Source organism: Myotis brandtii, unplaced genomic scaffold (assembly GCF_000412655.1).
Source record: "Myotis brandtii unplaced genomic scaffold, ASM41265v1 scaffold365, whole genome shotgun sequence".
Taxonomy (NCBI): Eukaryota; Metazoa; Chordata; class Mammalia; order Chiroptera; family Vespertilionidae; genus Myotis; species Myotis brandtii.
In genome coordinates, this window is record NW_005364031.1 from 809365 (window position 1) to 820103 (window position 10739).

Genomic DNA, 10739 nt, shown 5'->3' on the forward strand with positions numbered 1-10739 from the left:
GGACAACCCATGGACATAGACAATAGTGCAGTGAAGGCCTGAGGGGAGGGCAGTGTGAGGTGAAGGGGGTCAATGGGGAAAAAAAGGGACATTTGTAATGCTTTCAACAATAAAGATAATATTTTTTTTAAATATGTATCTTTTTATTGATTTCAGAGAGGAAGAGAGAGAATCATTGATCGGCTGCCTCCTGCATGCCCCACACTGGGGATTGAGCCCACAACCCAGGCATGTGCCCTTGACCAGAATCAAACCCAGGGCCCTTCAGTCCTCAGGCAAATGCTCTATCCACTGAGCCAAACCAGCTAGGGCTAAAGATAAAAATTTTTAAACAGGTTAGAAGAGAAGAAAGGAAGGAAAATGGGCTACAAAGAGGGGTTACCAGAGAGGAACAGAAAGAAACAGGGTCAGGCAGGAAGGAAGGCATGGGGGAGATAATTAAACTACGAAGAGGAGGTAAAGTAGGAATAGAGAAAAGTCCCCCACTAGACAATGCACTCCCACAGACGGGAGAGGGGAGACTCTTACCAGGCTACAAGCTCAGTGATCTGACCCACAGCAGAGGAAGCATGAGCTAGGGAGTCCATTAGGACAGTTCCAGAGACTAGCACTAGATGGCGCCATCAACTCAACATGGCATGGTTGCTGGAGACATTTGAGGTGGGCGAAGGGTAGTATGAAAGGCAGTTCAGACTCCCCACAACTGGGTATTATTTAGCAGGCAACACTTCTACCTAAAATAAGCATGGTTTTATTAATCAACCTCTGCAAATGTCCAGATGTCACTGGATGGGGCATGCCAATTTTGAAATTAATTTATCAACTCAGTTTTTATCAATAAAACTGTGGGTTGGGGATGAAGATAAGTGAAAGCCACTGCTCCCCCCCCCCTTTTAAAATTCAACATTTAAAGATAATAGAGTATTTCAGGTTCACTGCTACTGACTAACAGACAAAAATTCCTAATTATAGACCCAGTGACTTCCCCTGAAGCTCTGTTTAAATGTCAAATAACACACAATCTTGCTATACAGGTTTATGTGAGTAGATCAGTGTCTGGCAAGGGGAAAGTGATGCTCACTGACAAACAAACATATCATTACATTAAAAAGCATCTGCCCTTTATACCTTTAATATTACAGTGGTTTATATCCTCTAATCTGCTTGCCTATATTCTCTGTCCAAGGTTGGATTTATAAACAGCCCTCTCTTCATTCAGAAACATTCTCCCATCACCAGGCTACCGGTGTGTGGAATTCTACTATTTCCCATTTTTAGGGTTTTATTCCTTTGGCTTTGTCTCCTATTAATATGCTGATTTTTCACAAAGAAGTAATTCATTAAATATGCTCCATTATTTATACCCTAGTAGAACTTTTTTCATAAAATCCTTTCCTGAGATAGGTTTTGAAAGGGAAGGGGGGCACTAGTTAAGGGCACTGGGTGGTCAAAAGGAAGCAAAGAGCAGAGCGAAGAAGTAAGGACAGAAAGAAGCCACTGGGAGAACTGAGAGCAAACCTTGCCTGGCTTCTTCAACTGCAGCAAAGATCATCACCCCTGATGCGGATCTTCCCAAGAAGACAAATGAAAACTAGGAGTTAAATCTAAGTTTGTTTACACTTTCCTCTGGCTGAATGGGTAATAATATCCTTTAGAGTTCATTTAATTTTTTTTAACAGTTTGACTCTTCAGGACTCATTCATTTGCATAATATGGAATCTTGAACCCATGTAGACATTCCACAAATCAATGCAAGTAATGCTCATACTAAATCAGCAGCTTTAATTTAAGCTCATCATTGTTTGCATTGATATCTTTATGCACTCATCTGCTTGATTTTTTTAATCACTTAAAACTTGCAACAGTGACACTCTAAGAATCCCTCCACTTAGCCATCTCCAAGAGTTGAACTAAATACTGAAAAATAAGCACAGTACATTCATGCACTTGATCTTTTCCTAAATTGAGCTACAAATGGACACTTGATGTTCCAGCAGCTCCCAAGAAAAATGCCTCCTGACTAAAGACTGAGGGTGTCTGCCCAGGACAGAGCTCAGTCAGCATTCCAAACAGTGACCCCGCTACCTCGAGGTAACTGAGGTCACTGCCAAAGCTGAGTCCTCTAAAACCATTCAAATCTCTGGTTGAGAGTTGCAACATGCTAATCTGGCAAGATAATCTCTTCCTGAAATTGACTAGAATGAGAGCAAAGGTTACCTGCTTTTATCTGTTACTAGTGGCTGATATTTCTAATTAGGAGCTCTAATGGAATTGAGTCTGAATGAAATTCTTCCTCCGCAGTAGAATAATCAACCTATTATAGGAATGGTTTCTTTCACCTTTTCTACCTCATCAGAAAAAAACCTAAAAAATCAAAAAACAAATTTTTCACGTAACAAGGGGGAAGGAGTCTGAACTACAGGAAAACCTCGGGAACAGAGCCAGGGACTCATGTTCTACTTAGTTCTTCTTTTGTCTTTACATGTCATCACTTCCACTTTCTGATCCCCAAATGGACACTTAGACCTGAGGAATGCCATTTTAGAAAGTGAGACGTGTGAAAGATAGGAGATGCATTCACTCCGGGTCACTGAGAAATTATTTTATCTTTCAGAGAGACATCAACAAAACAGCCAATGTTTTGGTGAACTGGCCTATATTTCCACTTCTGAGAACTGCTGGAGAGCCTTCAACCTCCAGAGAAGAGGAAAGAGGGGGCGGATAGGGCTGGTGGTTACAGAGCAGGCTGCAGCGTCACACACCTCGTTTCCAATCCCAGCTCCACCACTCATTAGCTGGGCGACATCTGTCCCTGGGCTTCTAATGATCACACCTAGCTCTGGATTGTTTCCAGGACTGAATAAATTAATCTGAGGAAGACACAGGAAGCTCCCAAGGTTAGCTATCATCAAAGAAAAAGAAAATGCAGGCGTTTTAGTTATAACATACAGTAGTCAATTTGTTTTAAATAGACACTGCCAACACTCCTAAATTGTGCTAAAAATAGCCTAAAAAATCGTTCTTGGTCTGCTGAGCCTCGAGACCCTCGTGCCCTGGGGGGAGGCAGGGGCTTCAGAGGAAGCTGGACTCACACTTCACAGAAGATCCTTGCCTGGGTCCTAACATACCAGCCAACTGGGAGAGAATGTCTGCGTAGCCTCTAGTCATTCCAACATTGTCAGAACGACCCTAAATATGTTCACAATCAGAGGGCTAACCAGCATGTTTTTCCAAGTATGAAAACGAACAGTATTCTCGGCAATTAACAATTCTGTTTCTATCAGGCTCTAAAGACACAGGTAAAAAAATCAATTCTGGACTCTGTATACAAGAACCATTTTTTGCCAAACTGGCCCAAAGGGTTATATCATGGTTTATGCAATACTCCAAAGGGCCAAAGACAGTAGGGAATTAATAGGATTAGGAGGCTATGGAGAAAGAGGAAGCCCTAAGTTTTAGATGGGCCCTGATGGCAGCTCACTCTACAATTCTTCACGGAGTGCTGCCTCAACCTCGCAACCAGTTCACATGCTTCCCTTACACCCTCTGCTGCATGGAAACCTTTCCTTCAGGGAACATGCAATGGGTTACCTGGCGCTCTCTGGTTAACGTCATCCCTCCTACTAGATGGTATGCTTCCTGAGGGCAGGGACCAGGACTGGGTTTGCTCCCCACCAGCCCACGACTGGCTAACACCACGCCTGCCACATAAGAGATATTCAGTGTATGTTTGTTTAGTGAATGAATGAGGCATCTGCCTCTAAAGCAGCGGTTCTCACCCTGGGGGTCGAACAAGACCATCAGAAAACACATATATAATTACATATTGTTTTTGTGATTATCACTATGCTTTAATTATGTTCAATTTGTAACAATGAAAATACATCCTGCATATCAGATATTTACATTACGATTCATAACAGTAGCAAAATTATAGTTATGAAATAGCAACAAAAATAATTTTATGGTTGGGGTCACCACAACATGAGGAACTGTATTAAAGGGTCACGACATTAGGGAGGTTGAGAACCACTGCTCTAAAGAATGGAATTTCTGGACACGGGGCCCATTTGGTGGTACCCATTAACTTCCGCTGCTTAAGAGAATACAGGATGGGAAGGAAACAAAAACAGCCAACAATTTGTGGATACTAAGATACTAAGGACCCTTGCTGAGTGTGTTCCTTCTCTTTGCTTTCCTACTTACTGAATGGAAATAAGCAAGCTGGGCTCTCTCCTCTCTAAACTCCAAGGTGAGAGTCTAACCCAGTGATGGTGAACCTTTTGAGCTCAGTGTGTCAGCATTTTGAAAAACCCTAACTTTGGTGCCGTGTCACATACAGTGGGGCCTTGACTTACGAGTGTCCCAACTAACGAGTTTTTCGAGATATGAGCCGTCTCTCGGCCGATTTTTTGCTTTGAGTTGCGAGCTAAAATTCGGGTTACGAGCCAGCTTCAGATACCCCACCGCTAGTTGGCGCAGCGAACCTCACAGTGAACGCCACAACATCAGCCCAGCATCACGTGTCTCATTCGTTCACTTTTTTATTTGATATACGAGTAATGTGAGTTATGAACTCCGTCAAAGAACGAATTAAACTCGTAAGTCAAGGCCCCACTGTATAGAAATTTTTTGATATTTGCAACCATAGTAAAACAAAGACTTATATTTTTGATATTTATTTTATATATTTAAATGCCATTTAACAAAGAAAAATCAACCAAAAAAATGAGTTCACGTGTCACCTCTGACACGCACGCGTGTCATAGGTTCGCCATCACTGGCTAAGCCATCTGTGGGTTAGACTCGCAGAGAGTCCTGAAGAAACTCCTGAAGCATCTGCAGAAAGTGAGGGGACAGAGAAGGATGATTCGAGACTGGAACCGATGGAGGGTTTGGAAACGCAAAAAGCTTTCTTCCGAGACTAACCTGGAGCCAGCTGCAGGCTCAGGAAGGAATGAAGACAGTAACAAGAAGGAGGGGAGGCCTGGGACGTGCAGGATTTACATGCTCGGAAGAAAATGAAAACTGACACAAGGATGGGAGGGAGCTTGTAACCAAGCACCCGCTCTCAGAGGCATCACAGTGTGTCCTACAGCCTTCATCCTTCGGGAGAGGCACAAAAGGGTCAGGGAGGAAAGGCACACATCTCAGAACCAAAGGACAATTTATTATCAGGCTCAGGAACAAAAGAGAAGTTAACCAGGGAATAGCTGGAGAAATGGTGATTATGAAGTCACTGGGGAAGACTGAGACATTTTGGCTGTAATTCCAATGACTACAATGAACGAGTACGTGAAATGCTTTCAGATTGGGGAGATTTATTATTTTGGAAAAAAATAGCTCAAGGAAAACAAAGGCGAAATTCCTGCCTGAATGTTGAAGCAGTGCCACTAGTAGGACAAGGTTCAATTCCCATATTCTTTAGAAAAGAAATGGTCCTTGAAAAGGACATGGTGGTGATTCTGAGGATACTTCCAGCGTTAGGGAAGCTGAGTAGCATGCTGATGGAAAGGTTAAGTTTCCGTTTCAGGTAGACTGACATTTGAAATTAACAAAAAAGGACGGGAAAAGTTAAAGGAAAAACCTTGAATTGACAAAGAAAGAACTACTTTTCTATTAAATGTCACCCCAGAAACCCAACCAAAAAATGAGTAATATTCTGGGCAATCTTACTGAGTTTACCAAATGCTTAGTTCACATCAGGTTTCAGTTGGGCCTTGAACAATTTGTAAGTATTTACGTAAAACTTAAAGTTGGGACAGGAATAGGTCACACGCTGTCACTGGTAATCCAGGAGCAATTTTCGTCGTTCCCCAGGCCTCGGTGCTGCTTGTCCTAACACAGCTCCAGGTGTGCCAAAAGTTAGCTCCTTTTCCGGGGAAATGCCAATTCTTGCAGCCAGCCCTGACTTCTGAGTTGCTGGTGTCTCTGATAGGGTCATGTGTCACTGGAGCTTCTTGGCTATCCAGAGAAAGGAGAGGCACAGGGAGGCAGAAGTAGTGATTGCTGTCTAAACTGCAGATTTTGACAAATCTGTTCATCTTTTATTTTCTGTTTCTTGTACATGAGGGTAGGGACTAGGTTCTCTATATGCTATGGTCTCTACCCCACGCCCAGTCATTAATCACCTCAGGGGTAGATTGTACATATAGGATGACAAATATCCCTTAGACCAGTGGTTCTCAACCTTCCTAATGCCGCGATCCTTTAATACAGTTCCTCATGTTGTGGTGACCCCCAATTTCATTGTTACAAATTGAACGTAATTAAAGCATAGTGATTAATCACAAAGACAATATGTAATTATATATGTGTTTTCCTATGGTCTTAGGCGACCCCTGTGAAAGGGTCATTCGACCCCCAAAGGGTCGCGACCCACAGGTTGAGAACTGGTCAAGAAAATACTCATTCCATTTTGATGACATTCTTTTCAACATAAAATGAGACGGTTCCTCTTCTGCAGAACGGGCACCATGGCTACTTCACAGCATTGCTGTGAGGAGTCAATGAGTTGCATGTAGGTAAAGTTGTTAGCACTGTTTCTGGCACATGGTGAGCATTCAATAAATCATGGCTATTATTTTAGTGGGTGTTTTCAAATGTCAAATTTTCATGGAGATCCTCAGGCATTAAATAGCCAAGGTACCCCATCTGGTCCATAACAACTAAATAGAGGGCAGATGGTTTAAAAGCAGTGAATGATTTACCTGCAGAGGACCCCATGGTGCCACCCCTGGTATTAATTTTTGGTCTTTCAACTCGTATTCTCTGTTAAAAAGAAAGCTATCAATTCCTGAGTGGGACTCAAGGTTGATCCAAGTTTTGCTTTTCTTATATCTTTCAATTTCCCCAATAGCTGTAATCATTCACTTGGTGGAGACTTACAAACCATCTACTATGTGCCAGGCCTTTAGAAAATGGCTACATACAGAAATATTAAACAATAAGATGTATTAGCCCATTAAATGTTCTCATCCAGCATTTTAAATTTTTCGATCCAATATTTTAAAAAATCAGGGGATTCCACATAAAAGTCTAGATATCCAGCTTCCCTTGGAAAAAAATCAGACAATGTAGCAACACGAAGCCAGTATTCCCACCCATTCCTGCCTGGCAACAGTTAACAAAAAGAAGCTGGGGCAGAGTATCGGTTACCTGCCACTCCACCCTATGCCCCCTCCCTCACCAGGACCAGTGAAAGATAAAAATGAAGGGCTCCATGCTCAAGAATTATCAAAGATTTCAAGAAGACAACAGCAGAAGATTAAACCCAGCATGAGGTCCTCCCCGAGCAGATGAGGGGGAGGAGGGGCTCTGTGCAATGGTGCAGGTCACATGCCCATGAAGCTGGTCCTGCTTCCCACCCCCTCAGCCAAACAGGAAGGGTATTTAGTTATCTAAGTGTTCTGTCTTTCATTCAGCATCAGCCAGCATTTACAACAAGGCAGACACCGTAGCCCCTGAAATCTGAGGTACAAAAAGTAGGGCAGTGGTCCCCTGCACAGCTGAGCTGGAGAGCCACTGGGAGCTCTCTCTTCCCTGGTTAAGGCTGGATCCATACCAGGGACACGAAGCACAAGTTAATCCAAGTAAAATTAAACTGCTCCCAACAATACACATTGATCTGAGCCCTTTTGTTGGCATCACTGGAGCCTTGATCACAAATTCACAAGCACTAATGAATAAGTCCCCTTGGCTGTGCAGACAGCGGGCCCAGAAGTGAAGGGCTGGTCTAGGAGAGATCTGAACATGAACCTGACCATCTGGCTCTCTGTGACTCACTTTGATCACAAAATGAATTGCAACAAATTGAAGAGCACATGGCTAGAGTTAATTGTCTCATCCGTAATCTGAACCTACTTTTAAGCAGTTATTATTACCCTCTATCAGGTAGAAACATTTCCTACCATCACTGCAAAGTGCATTTTCCTGATGAACTGTAATGGATCATTAAATTCCATATCTGAATAACAATACTCTGCACTTAGGCAGTGCCTTTCATCCAGGGATTTCAAGGCAGTTTGCAAATAATTAAGCCCCTCACACAGCAGCCAGAGGTGAGGGACTTGCCTGAAGACACTGACTTAAAGGCATAATTCAATAGAAAGAATAAATGGCTTCCTCCCAGCCACTAGTAATACTGAAAAGTGAGTGGGGGGAGGGGAAGGTGTCCAGATTCCCTCCCTCGCTTTCTGCCTTACTCCTTCTCTATGGCAGATTCTCACAGGCAACACACAAAGAACTGAGAAGTAACTAACAGGAGCGTTCATAATTTAGCGATGAGTTCAGACATACGCATATATGCGGAGACTGTTTCTCAATATAACCCTGGCATATACAATACGAACTGACATTTCAATCCACCTGCAGAGTCGACAGATACCAGAAGAATTAACTCAACACATTTATGATTACCAAATGGCAAACCTAAAAGCCTTCCAAAATCCAGAATGAAATTACTGCTCTACACAAATAAAGTATGCTTTAACAAAAGTACTTTATTCCATGATTGTGTATTCCATTTCTGGGACTCCTGTTTGAATGATATTGAAGTTTCCGGAATAGCAAATAGGATGGAAGTGGGCAATCAATGCATTTTTTCCCCCAATGCATTTTTAAAACCAGAACACTAGAAGGAAAAAAAAAACCCACACACAACATCTCAGCCACTCAAAGTTCTGTGGTGATATTATAAACTCCTAAAAACTGAATTTATAATGGAAATGCTGACAGACCTTTCACTGGAGCAGTCTGAAGGCAACACTGTAATTTAGCAATCGCTCTCACAGACTAAAGACTAATTCTAACAAGATGTCATTTTGACTCCCGTTTATTATTACCTGCAAGAATGAAAAATGCCGCTTACTGGAGCGCTGCTGGAGAAGCAGGGTGGGGCAATCTCACATTTTAAGCAAGACTTTTTTCTGTCTCACCAGAACAGCCCTCGCCCCCGAAGGAGCCGCAGCCTTTCCCGCTCAGCCTCTTTCATGTCAGCCGGAGCCTTCGCAGCTCGACATGCCTGTCCTACATGTTACATTTTAGCGACCGGAGAAAACCGCTATCAGTGAACATCTCTAATTTTACTCTAAACAGACAAACGCAAAATACCTCACTAGGCGTCATCTCCGCCAAGGTTCCCACTAGGCAGGAAAGGATTTTTATCTAAAGCAATTACCCTTTTTAGTTAGACTCAACAGATTACATTTACACGGAGAGCGAGGGACGGCCGCACCAGACAGAAAGTGAAAACCGAGGAGCGCCGCGTCTCGCCATCCGCGGGTCCCCGGGGAGTCTGTGGGGGCGAAGTAGCCTCGTCCCGCCCGTTTCCCAGGGGCCGCGGGTCTCCGAGCTGCGAGGAGCGCCTTCTCGGGCCACAGACTACACCATCCCGACAGCGCTGGGCTCCAACTTCCCCCAAGTTGTCAAACTCGCCCACACACGAAAGAGTGCTGGGGACACTCCGCGTATCCGCGACCCACGAAGTCAGGGGAGCGCGGCCGCTTTCATAGACACACACCCGGCCCTGCCAGCTTCCTCCCGCGGTCCGAGTTCCTGCAAATCCTCGGCCAGACCGAGGTCACCGAGAAGCTCGCTAGAGTCCCCTCTCGTGGGCAGCTGGGGTAGTCCATGAGCACCGCCCACCGCCCTCTCCAGGGGCGCTCGGCGCCAGAGCACCCACCGGGTGAGACCCACGCGGCGCCTCCACACGGGGAGATGGAAAGGTGTCCCCTGGATAAGCCCCTTTCCTTAGATTGCGCTGCTGGGGCTTGTAGACTGAAGTGTGTGTGGAGAGAGAAGGGGGTGTGTGTTGCACTTTGATTTCATGCAGGATCTTGCAAGATGTCCCTCTCTGCTGGCACGAGCCTCTCAGTTTGCCTGCCCAGGGACGCATTCCGATAACCTGGCCACTGGTTAGGAGGGGTTCCACCCAGCGTGCGGTCCGAGGTCTGCGCTGCGAGGCCCCAACCTGACTCTTCTCGGGACTCTAAACTTGGGCTTCGATGCCCCGCCAGTCTCAGGGATTCCGGATACCCCGCGGCAACTGACAGCTGAGCGCAAAAGCGCGGGCGGCCGCGGTGCTCACGGAGCAGTCCCGGGCACCGACGCAGCAGGCAGGTTGGAGGCCATCCGGCCCCGCGAGGAAATCGCGGTCTGGGGGCCGGGGCGTCCGGGCCTCGCCGGGCAGGGAGCAGGGCCGTGGGTCTGACAGCTGCTCCGGCTCCCGCAGACGCGCGCCTCCCTCCAGCCCGCCCTCCCCACGCCTGACTTATTACCCTCTGCTCCTCCTCCCCCTACTGTTCCAAAACACCCGTCGACGCGAACAAAATACAATGCCGCCTCGCCCGCCGTAAACAGCCAGGCGAGGGAGCGCACGGTCGCTGCGGCGCGTCCGCCCGCTCGGCTCCCACCGCCTTCCCGTTCCTAGAAAAAGCCATAAAAGCGGCAGGGCGCTCGGCCCGCGGCTGCGCGCCGGGAGACCGCGGCTCCCTTCCTGCGCCGCTTCCCCACGCCTCCTCGCGCACCCACTGCCCCCTCAAACTTGCCCCGCCACCCGCCACCCCGCCCGGCGCCGGGGCCGGGCCCGGGGACTCACCTCGCCAGAGAACTTTGCGTCCTTTTCCGCCTCCTCTTCTCTGCGTCTTCCCAGCCCGCAGCCCCCTCCCGGCGGCCGGCGCGGTGGGCGGTTCGGGGGTCACCGAAAGCTGGAGGAGAGGACGCGCATCACATGGCAGCTG

General features: G+C 46.2%; 1 protein-coding gene across 5 annotated transcripts in view; it reads right to left on the reverse strand.

The window, feature by feature from the left end:
- Positions 1 to 10733, reverse strand: part of BACH2 (BTB and CNC homology 1, basic leucine zipper transcription factor 2) — a 335186-nt gene extending 324453 nt beyond the window's left edge. For 4 of the 5 annotated variants that reach the window (XM_005872093.2, XM_014544478.1, XM_014544479.1 and 1 more), the window contains exon 1: positions 10598 to 10733. The gene's annotated coding sequence lies outside the window, so the exon portion shown is untranslated. Of the gene's footprint in view, positions 1 to 8843; positions 10171 to 10597 lie in introns of those variants that run through there. The other variant, XM_014544480.1, reaches the window with a different exon arrangement.
- Between the last annotated feature and the right edge of the window lie 6 nt (positions 10734 to 10739).